General features: G+C 41.6%; 1 protein-coding gene across 1 annotated transcript in view; it reads left to right on the forward strand.

Annotated features, from left to right (window-relative positions):
- The window catches only part of LOC149785002 (putative ammonium transporter 1), an 85,843-nt gene that overhangs the window by 7,926 nt on the left and 62,487 nt on the right, over positions 1–15,430 (forward strand). The window lies entirely within an intron of this gene.

Below are 15,430 nucleotides of genomic sequence, written 5' to 3' on the forward strand. Positions count from 1 at the left end.
GTAACACGCGAGGTTGCCAAAAATTGGCTATCAAAACAAGCAATATGGCAAATCTACTTACCACCACCTCGACAAATCAATTTTGCACATTTTGATGTTAGTACCCCCAATGAAGTTCATCAGGCTGACATACTATTCCTGCCTCATGATACTGTCCGTAGAAAAACATACAAATACGCGCTAACAGTAGTTGATGTTGCTAGTAGATACAAAGAAGCAGAACCGTTAGCGACTAAAACAGCCGCTGAAGTCGCCTCTGCGTTTAAACGAATTTATCAGCGAGGACCTCTAAGCTGGCCCCGATTATTACAAGTTGATCCTGGCAAGGAATTTCAGGGCGCGGTGTCATCACTGACAAAGCAGCATAACGTTACCATACGACGAGGACATACTGAAATTCATCGGGATCAGGCAATTGTTGAGCGATTTAATAGAACACTCGCTGAGAGATTATTCGGATACCAGTACGCGAGGGAATTCATTTACGATACGAGATCTCGTGAATGGGTTGCAAGACTGCCAAACGTGATAGCCGCGCTGAATAATGAAATTACCAGAACAACAAACATGAGACCTGTAAATGCAATCACAAAAAAATATATACCCCGCGTCAGTGAACGTGTTTCAACGCAGCCAACGACGCTAGCGTCCCCGTTGCTGGGTAATGTCACCGTTAGGTATTTATACGAACCCGGCGAACTCGAAGGAGGAAAAAAAAGAGCAACCGATCCCACATGGAGTGTTACCACACACAAGATATCCAGCATAACCAGATCAACTGGGAGAAACGCAATCTACAGATTAGATTCGACTGCTCCTCAGCGTGGATTCACACGCGAGCAACTTCAGGTGATTCCCACGGATACACAATTACCACCTCGATCACTTAAATAACTGCAGCAACACCTCTGCGTCGATTACACTCAAGACAGGTCAGCATTACATTTTCACGCGTATGACCGAGATTGCTGTCTATTCTATCCACGGTAAATTGTCTTGGGTCGTTTTTCGAATACTGCCACAGCAATAAACAATTACAACTCGCGCAGTGATTATTCTGACGCTCACGTAACGACAACACAGCGTTGATATCCAGGTTAAACTCTCTATTATTTTTCTTGTCACTTTGTCGGTAACTGTCTAATTTTTTTCTTATTTGATCTTTTTGCGTTAACTCAACAACGGCTGACTTCGTTGACGTATCTAATACAATTCTTCGTAACTGAGCCATCTTTCTTACTCTGGACACGGCTAAATAAACTAAATTTGACCATTCGATGCGGTCATCAACGATCCAAACAGTTGTATCAGAAATAGTTAATCCTTGTGCTGAATGAATCGTCATAGCATATCCTAGTGTCCACGGTGATTTATTTATTGCTAATGCATCTTCGACCGCATCGACGTTAACTGTTACTATATCATTCAATACTAAATTTTGTTTCTCTGGTTTTCCGGGAATATCAACATCAATATTCTGCAATCGTGTATCATCTGGTCTATAACATAACGGCACTTCCAACGTTGGAAATTTCTGCCGCTGTAACTGAAATAGTCGCCGCTGAAGTGTATCTCTGACTGATTTTCTACTTGCAACAATTAAATCATCTGGTTTCCACGCCGTTAAAAAGTTATCAAATGAAGTCTCTGGAATTATTTCACGCATTATTTCACATTGCACCTTATTGGTTTGTAGCCTAATTAGTTTTTTAAACTCCTTTAATGTGTCATCAAGCGCTCTGATGTCATCACGCATTTCCTCGTAATAATCAACAAACCCTCGTAACCATTCGTGGGGAGATTCGCCGACAAATGGTGGTGGTTGACCATGATCGCCGCACATCACAACTGCGGTATTTTTCGTTAACAACCACGTCAGGAACCGTTGTAATGTATCCAGCGGCACAGTGTCTATTTCATCCCAGATGATTTTCTCCGGGATATACTTCGTTCCCATTCGCGTAGGAGTCCATGTACCGCCGCTGTATTTGAAAAAGCCGTGATAAGTGCAGGCCTTTACTCCGCGTTGTATCATTTCTCTGGCAAGTCTGTGTGTTGGTGTTAGCACGACCAAATCAGAACCGCGAAATAGTTCGATTGCACGAGTTGTCTTACCACAGCCTCCAGGTCCGTTCAAATAAACTGTTCTGTGTCTAGCAATTGGATCGTACACAGAAGGCAACGACAAAGTTGTCCACGACAAGGTTGTTGATTTACGATATTCATCTTTAATTTCAACATCAGCTGATTCACAGTACGCGTGCAACTCTTCCTTTTTTACTCGCCATGTTCCCCATTGATCATCCGATGTTGGTAAATCTAACGCTGTTAAATCGTCTTCGTTAATATAAAACGAATCTGTTGCAACCCTTACCGCGAAGGGAACTCTATTCACCATCGACAATAAATTTATAGAAACATAAGCCAGCATAGAGGATCTCAAATGAGTGTACTGAGCTGAATCACCGTCGATATAACTAACAACTGTTCCTAATCGTTTTCCAGGCATCCCCGGCAATGATATTATTATATCCTCGCGGCTACAAAATGTATCTTTCGCAGTAGTATCAGCGATAATGAAATTTAATTCTTCTTCATCCATAATTAATCGACTGTGATGTCGTTTATGATCATATGCTCCACCTTGAGTAAATTTACCTATCAATCTTCGGCCGAGATCTTTACAGTTGCGCTCATCATGTTTATACGCCAGTGTGCGTAATTCTTCTTCAGACGCTGTAGGATAATTTAATTTTAAGTCAGAATAACACGCAGTATCAGTTGGAGTTGGTAACCAAACTGAGGTTTGTTTTGAGTAACAAATAATCCCCTCACTGACAACAACAGATGTTAGTATTGTTTTGTCAACCATAAACCGCAACAACGGAAACGGCACCCACTTCCTTTCGTGGAAATGTCTGCCAAACCAAGCATAATTAATAGGATGTAACCGTGTTGCAAATTCGAACGATTCCACGCGAGCAAATCCAGTCAGGTCAAAATCAGGTAAAGGTCCGTTAATAGCTACTCTTGTCATTAAATTTGTGGGATGTCCAAATCGTTTAAAGTATTCAGCGCATTCGCCATAGCCAAGAAAACTTCCTGGATAGCACGCAATCATATCCACCGATACCATATTATCACTAACAAATACACTATTCCATAAACCGCCGTGTCTGTATTCGATGCAACTCTGCTGAACATTCTCGAGAAAACTCTTCATGGTTGGTTTCCAATTATTTTTTTGTCGTGCTATATGTGCGGCAACACTTGGAACAGTAAAACAATTAGTTAGTAATTGATCAACTTGCTCAGTTGAATATTTTTCTGTGAGCGCTTTCATTTCATTTTGTAACTCCGCAGTTCTATATATTTCTCCGTTCGGGGTCACGAACTGGTCATAATCACCAACTTCAGAACTTCTAAACAACCATACCGATACCGGATCGGTTTTACTCATTTGATAAATACAATCAAACATACCCGCGGAATAATACCTTATAACACGATCGCGTGGAAATATTTTAACTGATTCCGTCCAGGCGTGGCTGTTATGATCAATAATTGTTATTGAAGCTCCACTACGGTTGTATTTCGATTTATACAATTCCTCGCCTGTTAGTGATAATACCGTTATAGGAAATCTTAATAATTTTTCTAGCGCGGCAACATCCTTAATTGTGGCCCCTACATCTTTGACTCGATTAGCCCATGTTGTTATTTTATTTTTTCTGATCTCAGTTAGACCATTTCCACGTGCTGCGTTTTTAAAATGTTCCATTACTCGCTCAGCTACACAATTTAACACCACTGATGTTTTCATTGGCGTGAGTTTATCTACACTTGGTTTCTTTATCGGATATATTCCGTAAACGACTGCAGTTACTGGATACGATCTGGCGTAATACGGTATATCAACCCCCGTCAACATTCCTGGTCTAGAATTATTGCTCAACAAAATAGTTTTCCTTTTAATGTCAAGGATAGGATCATTTTTATCACGGATAATCCACGTGTCATCGTCGTTTTCGTTGACCACTTTGACAATAAATTTTATCTGTATGAAATATCTTCTATCGTCGAGATACCCAATTATGTTACGCGCGATTGTATCGTTCATGGTAGCATCAATGATAACGCTCGCGTCGGGGATAATTTTATATGTCGACCACACATGTGCGGCACCATCACGACGAAACTCTTCCTTGGCATTCTTGATAACACCAAGCAGTTCCTTTAACTCTCTTCGTCGACGATCAGTGGTTAACCGGTCAAGATCGAATCGAGAACCTGATACGGGTTTTATTCTGGATAGTCTTTCAAAACTCATTATTATAATTAAGACAAGTATTTAAATAGACAAAAATATTATATATAATGAACGGAAACTCAAAGAGTTTCTCTGGAAATGCAAAGCATTTCTCATGCAAGTGGATCAAACTAAATTCATCAGAGCCGTGTAACAGACGTTGCAGAGGCGAATACTGTGGACAACATGCTCAACAGGTCCGCGGTGGGAGTCTAGGACCGATACCGTGTATCAGATGCGGCATTGGAGTACGAGGAAAAACTCAATTATGTTCAGCGTGTGGGGGAAAACGCTATCGAGAACTAAAACGGTATTATGATAAAAAAAATCCAGCCTCGAACGCTCTCACGGAGCGTGATTACATAAATAAGTTTTCAGGCAAATTATGAATTAGACAAATGATTTGCTTATAGTATAATGAATCAAGAATTCACCCCCGAACAAGAATTTGTTCCACATCCAACTATTCCAAATTATGAGGCAAACCGAGATGGCACGGTGCGACACTGCACGCGAAGACGACCAGTTGGTACAGTTGATAATGCTGGTTATTTAAGATTTACTGCCACGTGCTCAAAGAGGTATTTATGTCATCGTTTCGTCTATGAATGTTTCTTTGGAGTGATCCCTAAGGGTTTTGTCATTGATCACATTAACGGTAACATACTTGATAACTCTATAAACAATCTTCGCGTGGTCACTCAGAGCAAGAACTGCCTACTGGGTAACACAGGGCGTTGTAAAACAGTTGCAAGAAGAGCTATTAAATCTATAAACGCAGGTGAAGAAATTGTATTCCAGTCAATAAACGCCGCCAGTAGGTATTTCGGTATTTGTTCACCTGTTGTACAGCATGTCGCAACCGGGATCTACAAAACAGCATTTTCCAAGAAGCTCAAACAGAAGATTTCATTCTGTTATATCATTGACAACAACGATAACTCAGTATAAGAAAAAAAAACGAAGAGTTTCTCTGGAAGTCCAAGGGACTTCTCAGAAACGCTAGCGTTTCCCAATTTAAAAATATAAAAATATATAATAATATGAATCACGAAAACATAAATGTCATAATTGTTGAACTCGAAAAATTGCAACAGCGGGGTTTTAATATTTTACTAGACACTGAAACAATTATGTCAGATTTTGAATCCTTGAATGAGCTATCACGGTCCGGGAAGAACAATCTCCCTGCCAGATATAGGTTCATTAAGGGTTTGCAAGATCGCATTTACAGATCGCTTGCCACGATAACGTCCAATCAGGTATCTGAATTTATTCCACTGTGCGTTGCAGTTGAGAAGATCAGGCTTGAATTGTCATCCGAGTATGAGACTCGAAAATTAATTAACACCAGGGTGAGACTGTTAAAAGGGTATATAAAGAATTCAGACGCGGACCCAGAAGAAGTATAAATACCACCGCGTGCACGCCAGCGTGGAAATGTCGAGTTGAGAAATTCAAAGAATTTCCAGGGTAAAAAAAAAGTGTATTATTTTTTTTTGCATTTCTCAACTCGAAGAGTTTCTCATCGATGAGTGTTCAGGATTTGCTTGAGCGTTTCAACATCAATACAACAATGAGAATAGTTCATAATCTGTTCTCGTTGACACCAAGCTGTGATCATATGATTTTGCTGTAGCTGTGTTAATTGTGACGACGTCAACAAGAAGTCTTCGTCGCCGTACACGTCAACGATTATTCGAACGGGGAAATACTGTTCTGGGGGCTGACTCTTTGAGTTTCCAGAAACGCTAGCGTTTCCAAATGCGGTTTTTATTGCCGTGTGAAGAATTTGCTTATCATGAATATGAACTCGTGCGTGGATGTATTCGTGTTCCATTATACACAACTGTTTTTTTTTAAATGCGTGAGCGATGCTAGCATCGCCAGAGAAACGCTATGCGTGGAAACTCTTCCAGAAATGCTTTGCACGAGCGATGCTAGCATCGCCAATTTCAGGATTTCACCAGTAAGTTCACGGAGACAGTCTCGCCACGCAGGTCCAACAAATCCCCCCGTTGGTCGGTGAGTTTAAAATTTATCGTTGACAACCACGGATTATTACACCGTAGATAGACGGGATTGATTGGTTCTTGCACAATCAGAAAACCAGGGGGGTCTTTTGGTGTGAACGTGTACAGGATAAACCCCTGCGTCGCCGTCGTTGTGTCAGCGCTAGCGCTGCCTGCGCTGTAACTGCCATCGATGACGTCACATACAAGATTGACCGCAATAACATCTGTGATATTTACGATCCCGGGTGAGATGTGTCTGCCATCGGATGCTGTACTGTTGTCGTGTCTTAAAATAACAGGTTGTGGTTTTGTTCGCGCGTACGCGTCAGTGATATCTTTGTAGGATTCCTCGATGAGATCCCGGACTGATTCTCGCAGCACGGGTGCGTTATACCCAGGAAATTTAAAACTAGGAATATCTTCCACGCGGATATTATACAACGTCGCAAATTTTATTCCTTTGTCGGGATCATCCAGAAATTTTTGAATTACTATTTGATTTGTTTTTTCCATTGCGGATGCGAGTTTGTTTAGTTTTTCTATGGTCGTGATAATGTTCGTGCGAGAACTGCTTGTAGAAACGTTAGCGTTTCCACTTGTCGTATCAGAAATATAATCTTGGAAATATGCCCGCAACAGTTCCAATTGTTCTTTATGCATTTGTTTGATCGGAATAAATATCTGAGGTTCTATCTCGGTTACATGTAAAATCTTGAGATAAGCATTATTCCCGTACGGATTAAATCCTAAACCAAAACCGTCTTTGTGAGTTGAAGTAAACGCAACTTTTTCTATTAGTGGTTGGGTTCGAGATAAAACAAAACCATCGTCGCCAACCTTGTTGACAAGGTCGTGTACTTCTTCCTTCGTGGTCGTGAAATCCGACTTCGGTGGCAGTTCCGGACCCGGCACGAACCCGGGTTGTTCTTGTGGCCATCCTAATACGGACCTGATTGAGCTTTTATAAATATCCACGGCGTATCCCGGTGTTGAGATTTCAATGACCGCAGACAGCGTTGGTTCGTGCGCGGCTATAGATATTTTGGTTTCCTTGCCGGTGATTCGTTTTATTTGGCGTTGTATCTCATTGTTGATTTCTTCGATCTGATAACTCCCAGTGGGGAGTGTAATTGTATCCCATTCAAGTTCACGTTGTTGTGGGTCCGCGCTGGGTCTCCCGAACACAAATGAATTATTCGGCTGCAGACCACCAAATGATGCCGACCTGACATTGGGCCAGCTGTGATACGCACTGAGCTTTGCCAACGCGATTTCACTCACACGAATTGGAGTTCGAAAATTAATACCGAATTGTGGTGTCGTCGAGGACACTGAGATCATTGTGGTCCTTACCGGTGTTGTGTTTGTGACTATTTGTTGAAGCAGTTCCTGTGGCGTTGCCATCAGTGACATTATTTATTTGTTTAGTTTTCAAATAGTCATTGTACGCATCTGACATTAGTTTGAATTCAGAATCTGATATCAACGCGGCGTCGCTGGATTGCACGTCTAACGATGATGATATCAGTGATGATAATTTCTGATATGCGGTCGTGGCTGTATTTAATTTTGTCGTGTAATCGTGTAATTTTGTGTTAGCACACGAGGATATTTTTTTTGCTATGATGCCGAAAACTCCTGCCGTGGTTGTGGTCGCACAAACAGAGATCGTGGCCGCGACTGCAATTACCGGAGTGACCGCTGATAGTATTACTCCCGCGGATGCAACAACGGCAGATACTGAATAAACCGCGATGTCTAACACTGTTATGCGTCTGCGGTATTTTTTTACTTTTTGGGACGTCGCGTCGATGACAGTTTTTAACTCAGATTGCCACTCACGGACTTGATTATATCGATATTGTTGAGCATCTGGCGTCGTTGACATTATTTAAAATTACTGGTAATTTTCAATTACGTAACCAATTGAGGCGTTGCAGCGACGAATTCCAAACACCACCAGTAAGATGTTGATGTTAATTCCTTGTCGTTGGCTACAAGCATAAATGTTTCCTCGGTTCCGCTGTTTAGTATTATAGTTACAACCCCCGAATACCTATCGGTGGAATGTCTCCAAGGATATGTTGTGAAGATTTCAAATTTAGCGGCTGAAAACACAGACAACCTGTAAACACCGGTGACTGTTGCTGTGTGTTTGATAGTGCTATTTTGTTGTGACCATGTTGCGAATCCCGATGATACCGTGAATACGATGTTGGTGATATGCCCGGGAGTAACTCCAGTGGGAACTTTAATCAAACTGGTTTTGTTAACGATCTCAGGAATTCCCGCTACGATATTCTGCTGTGTTTGTTTGATCGTGCTGATGTCGTTCTGTACATCGGTGAGTTTCACATCGACGACTGGAGGAGTTCCAAAGAACTTATCCACGGTATCACTAGTTTTTTGAAAGTTTCTTTGGAGTCTTTTAAACCCGTTCACGTGAACATCATACTCTGACCGCAGCGTATTTAGTTTACCGTTGACGATGTCCACATATTGTTTGTTTGACGCATCCTGGTCGGATTCGGGATTCGCTAACGCGGTTATTTTGTTGCCGCTCATGCTGAGTTCGCCTGTCATCGTGTCACCGTCTTTTTTCACGCACTTGTCAACACCTTTATCAATAATGTCTTTGATGCTTGCGATTGATATATTCGAGTCCTTGATCCGGCCGCCATCACTAAATGCAACGAAGTTATCCTTGGTAGCTCCAAGAACTCTGCGAATTATATCATTCCACTTAATGTTGCTCGTTCTTAGTTTTCCCTGCTTGTCCTGAAAAATAGCAACTTCATCTGGGTCAACTCCAGCTATATTCAAAAGATTATCGACTTCATCTCGGGTCGCATATTTTGAGAGATCAACATCCGTGCCAGGTTTGACTTTTCTTGTGAAAGGTCTTCCGTAAATATCCACCATTATTCTTATTGCTGTTTTTCAAATGCGAGCATGAAAATGCCTAGCATTGGAAACGCTAGCGTTTCTCGATGCGGTATATTCATACACTACTTTATGAGGAGACGTTGCTGGATTTCTTGAGATTGCATCAAGAACATTTAAAACCTCGTTTCCACAAATGGGCGGATCAACTAATGTTTGTGTTGGTAGCGTCGACTGCCACACTGGAATATTAAAAAATCTGCTGTTGAGAGTGCGAGGCACTCCGCGGACATACCTGAGAAACTCAGTTGGCGGTGCTAAACCGTACGAATCGAAATAGATAATTCCACGTGGATCGATCGCGTAAGCAACCCAGTGAGTTCCCGGACCGTCTTTGTTGTCGAGATTGATAATGCCAGTTTCTGGATTATTCGGTTGTTGCGGTAATTGATCTCGCATAAATACTCCTCTGAAATGTTTTATACGCAATTTTTTAACAGCATCGAGTAAATCAAAATTGCTCAACGGCGTTAGAATTTTTTTGGATACCATGATGGTGGAGTTCCTGGTAGTCTTAGACCGCGCCCCTTTTTTTTGTACCCGTGTCCGGTTGCCTTCTTTAGTGCCATTCCAGCTGCCGGTCCAAGTGCACCGAGTGCTATCGCCTGTGCTGCCGCTGGTGATGGAGTTCCCGATAATCTTAGACCGACGCGCCCCCCCTTATATCCGTTTCCGGTTGCCTTCTTTAGTGCCATTCCAGCTGCGGTTCCAACTGCACCTAACGCTGCAGCTTTTGCCGCTGCGCCAAGTAATCCTGGAATTGCAGCAGCTAGTATTGGGATGAGGGGAAATATTCCACCGGTTTTAGTCATGTCCTTGATAGCTGCAGCAGAGAAATTAAGTCGGACACCGGTTTTTGCTGTTAGTGCCTTATTAAAATGTTTAATCTGAGTATTAGTCAACGACAGCTTGTTTGGACCACCAACAAGTTGATCTCGTTTTAACGTTATTGATGTCCCGCACGTGCTTGCGTTCTTCGATTGCAATTTCTTCGTTTGACCGGAAGTCAAGGTGACATTAACGTGACTGTATGACATTATATCCTAAGTTTGATTTTAATTGCGTTACATATTCTCGATTGGAGCGTCAATAACTCTCATTCGTCCGCCAACACCTTCAAGCAGCATTGCTTTATCGGAGAGTATGACAGCGATCGCTCTAAAACCAGCAGGAATACCATTAGGCAGATCACCGGGGGGAAACTCACCCACGTTAGCCCTGAAGTGTATATCAACGACAGATTGTTTTGTTAGATCCAAATGTTCCAGCGAAAAGTAATAAATCGGATACAGCGTTGTAAAATCCAGTTGTGATATCTGCAACCCGGTATCAATATTTTGATCACGTCCCATAAATGTCATCAAACGATGATACGCACGCGCGACCTGATTGTTTGTATAATCTATCAGTATGTCCTCGGATGGTTCTTGATGCCCGTTTATTCGCAGCGAAACCTCAGAGACATTAAGTTTGTCAAATATCATATGGCTCCGCAATTGTGAACCCGGTCTCGCATTAGCCTGAAGTGCAACGAAAATATGTCGCGGCGCTGATATTCCCTGTTGTGATGCTATGTGCCACGTAAACTGCCCGGCACCGGCACCTTGAATGGAATCTGTTGATGTTGTTAACCACGATATCAGTGATTTACCGCCTGTGTCCATGAAAGAGAGTAATCGTTGCTCTTCAGTGATCGATGGGGACATCACTGGCATCCACAAAGCAAGCTTGAATAATATTACTTTACCGGCAGCAACACCAGCAGTATCCTCTCTCCAGATGGCGTCAACGTCATCACTTTTTCGGTTAAGTACAACTGTATGATTGGCTCCAAAAATAACCTTTCTGACATTTCTGCAAAATCCAAAGATGTGAGATAGTGGAATTGCGCATGAAAATCTCCTACGGTCACCTGATAACATTAATTTACGCGTAGCAAAACCAAGATTGTAATTAGGGTTGGGAAATGGTAAATTCTCTATTGTATCAACAGCAACAGGAGGAGCAGCACGACTTACTGCTTGTCTAAAAATGCTAGATCTATGATCCGGATGATCAGAATTATCCTTAGCGAACATCATAGTCGGACCAGCTGATCTAGTGTAATCATCTGAGTATCTCGCTAATCCCAGGATTGTTGTAGCAACGTCAACATTATCCTGAATTATTTCAATTTCTCTTCCGTCAATGCTGTATGAAGCACTTTTGAACAGCGCCATGATACCGTTGTTAACAAAACCAACTCGAACATTAGCTCCGTATTCTGTATTAGCGACAACATCTGTTACAAGTTCACCCGTGACTTCAAGAAATGCTTCAGCGGGCAGGAAATATCTACTTGTATCCTGGACTCGTAATTCAATTCGTCCGCGTTGATTAGGTACTGTTGCCTCATAAGAATAATACTGATAATCGCGCACGGACTCATCTTTTAGTGTTGGTGCATCCATGTCGAACGCTGGATCAGATATAGGTTTAAACATTTTATATAAAATTATTGTCTTCTAAAACGAAATCCGCTTCCTGATATCAGGCTTGTATTTATTTGTTCGGGTGTTTGGGTTACAAGCTCTGCAAGTTTTTGATTGGCAGCCTGATTTATTACTTTACTGACGTCCGCGGGCATAAGTTCAGTACTGGCCAGTTTCACCGGTGGTGGTTTTTTGATCTGCGAATTAACCGTGACAGTCTGTCCTTGATTGACGCGAATGCTTTCCCGGCGAGATCACCAACAGATCCAAGGGCTTTATCCTTAATGACATCAATAGCTTTCATCGACAATTGTTTTGCAATCGGTAATGCCTTAGGGGCTATTCTTGAAAACAAACCAGTAACTGTATCACCGAGACCATCTCCGTAGGTTGCTCTGTAGACTGGTAATCGCGAGTTCACTACGCGGACTGGTAACACGCTAGCGTGTCTAGGTTGAGAATTGTGCACGATCATTTTATTTAATTATTGTTTCTCTAACTAAATTTGCTAGTCGCTGTGGTAACCGTCTGCGAGTTCATCAATGAGTCCCCGGTAAACGCCGATATCCATGATGCCACGCTGAAATAGTCTCTGACAGATATTTGCGGCCTCGTTTATAATTTCCGGAGAGTTGTTTCCGGCACGTCTTCCTCCGATGAGAACTTCTAGCCGTGATACATCATTGATGATATTATCAGGACAAATAAAATTATTTCCCAGACCACTACCAGTAGCGGCTGGTGCGTCGTGAAATTCTTCCTCTGGAGATTGCGGCCGAAGTTGTGGCTGAGATGATGAAGGTTGTTTTTTCTGCTGCCGAGTTTGTTTCTGCTGCCGAGAAGAAGGTTGCTGTTGTTGCTGTTGTTGCAGAGGTGGAGGAAGTTGATACCCGGCGGGTTGTTTTTGTTCTATTTGTTTTTGTTTTGCTTGTTCTTCTTTTGCTTGTTTTACTAGTATCTTATGAAGGTTTGTTAAATCTTCATGAAAATTTATAAAATCTGGATCATCATCTCTAGCTTGCTTTTTGTTTGTATATATTCGATATATCCATTTGATAATATTAGCATCAGCTGCTTTTTCATGGGTGGGGGTTAAAATTTTAGTTTTATTATATAAACCGTGTAATACTTTTTTAGGTAATTCTTCCCTTTTAGTATTTTTAATTTCTTCGATAAAATCTTCCTTAAATCTTTTAATCAATTCTGCGGTTTCTTTTACTGATTTTGGTTTTTCTTCCCCGGCGGCGACGTCAGTACCTTCAGGTGGAGGTTGAGCCGCAGCTATACCAGTTGGAAGATCTCGTAAAATCTTCTTTGTCTGTTTAGTTCTTCTTGCTATTTTTTCAGCCTGCGTCGCAGTTTGTTTTGATACCGGAAGAAGATCTTCTTTGATGACAGTTGTAACCCGTTCAGTAGCTGCAGTGACGGGTTTAAATAATTCCTCCGCGGATTCTGCAAATACTTCCCGTGCTTGCTGTCTTAATTGTAATTTTTGTCTGACACTATCACGGACAGGAAGAAATTTCTGAATTGCTTCGAGACGTTCTCGAGCTAATCTAGTAGTAAGTGCTTCTCCGATATTTGCCATTATTTATTTGTCAATGATTTAATTCCGCTAACATAAAAATGTTTTTCCTTGGAAATCTTCGTCTTCGTAGAGCAGCAGGGGGGCGCAAACTACACCTGATTTTTCGATGATACCTCACCGTGGAAATTATGTCGGATACGAGTCGGATTTATTGAAGTAACTCGCGTTATATCAGCGGAAATACAAAGCATTTTCAAGGACATTTTCTTTTGTCTCGTTTTCTGAATAAAAGTGTTATTTCGTCGAAATAAGCCCTCTATCGAGGAATAGTTTCCTGGAAGGGGTGTCTCGGAAAAGTATTTTGTAGGATTCGCCCTCCCTGCTGCTACCTCTGCAACAAATAGAACAACAACAATCTTCTTCGCCACAGCAAAGGTTGATGTCGGAAATTAAAAAGGCTAAAGAGTCACTTAAATCACCCCCCTCGAAGAAAATTTCTGCACCGAAAATGACATTTACACCGACAGGTTCACCACATGGATTTCGAGAAGGTGACTCGCCCCCGGCCACCACTGAAGTACTTACTTCGGTAATGCAACCACCAGTATTTAAAACACCTCAAGATGAACCTAAAACAGGATCTGGTTTATGTCCTGATAATATCATCAATGACGTGTCACGGTTAGAAGTTCTCATAGGAGGAAAACGTGCCGGAAATAATTCACCAGAAATAACCAATGAAGCAGCTGATATTTGTCGGCGACTATTTCAAGGTGGTATCATGGATATTGGCGTTTACCGAGAACTTATTGATGAACTCGTTGATGACTAGTTGTTAGATAAATGGTAAATAAAATAAGATGATTGTGCATGATAATCATCGTAAACCCACACAGGTTAGAGCGGTAAACTCACGATTACCAATCTATAGTGTTATTTACGGAGATGGACTTGGTGATGTCATTCGGGGATTATTCACGAGGATAGCTCCAAAAGTAGCACCTGTTGCAAAACAATTATCGATGAAGGCTATTGATATTGTTCGTGATAAAGCTCCTGGTGCAATTGTCAATGTTGCTGGTAAGGCGTTCTCGGCGATCAAGGAAAGACTAGCACGATTATTGCGACGAAAACAACAACCACCGGTGAAACTGGCAAGTACTGAGGTGATGCCTGCAGACGTAAGTAAAATAATAAATCAGGCTGCAAATCAAAAACTAGCGGCGATATCTGAAGAAGCAGAAAAAAATATAACAGCAAATTTAATAGCAGGAAGTGGTCTTCGTCGACGATGATCATCATTTGGAAAAATGGTAACTATAATAAAAATGTTCAGGCGCGAATCAGACCCAGCATTTGATATGGAGGCACCTGTCCTTAAGTACGAGTCAGTACGTGATTATCAATTTTATTCCTATGACGCAAGACTACCAAATCAGCGGGGGAGAATCGAATTACAGGTTCATGATACAAGTAGATATTTCTTGCCCGCTGAAGCGTTTATTGAAGTAGAAGGTAGACTTGTAACGGATGTTGTAGCTAATACGCCATATGCTGCTAATTTACGTGTTGGTTTTGTCAACAACGGGATTATGGCATTATTTAGTGGCGCCACATACATGATTGATGGAAAAAATATTGAATCAATTCAGAATGATGTCGACGTTGCTACAACAATAATTGGTCTAGCGAGATATTCTGACGACTTTACAAGATCAGCTGGTCCAACAATGATGTTTGCTAAGGATATCACCAACAACGCTGATCATATCAGGTATGCTAAAATACGGACACCTCGAGATACTGCATCTGATCCACAACCGGTTGCTGATGGTCCTGAATACGCAGCCAGACCAGCTGCTGCTTTTGATATTGTAAAAGGTGATAACGCGACTTTCAACTTAGGATTTGCAACACGCCAAGCAGCGCTGTCAGGAGATAATAGAAATTTTTCGTGTGCAATTCCATTATCTCACATCTTTGGATTTTGCAGAAATGTTAGAAAGGTCATCTTTGGAGCTAAACACACAATTGTGCTCGTAAGAAAAGGTGATGATAATGATGCAATCTGGCGAGGTGCTGGTGTTGCTGATGCTGGTAAAGTAAATATATCAAAACTTTCACTATGGATGCCAGTAATGACTCCATCTATTACTGAGGAACA

This window comes from Sinohyriopsis cumingii, chromosome 13 (assembly GCF_028554795.1).
Source record: "Sinohyriopsis cumingii isolate HCF-2022 chromosome 13, ASM2855479v2, whole genome shotgun sequence".
NCBI lineage: Eukaryota > Metazoa > Mollusca > Bivalvia > Unionida > Unionidae > Sinohyriopsis > Sinohyriopsis cumingii.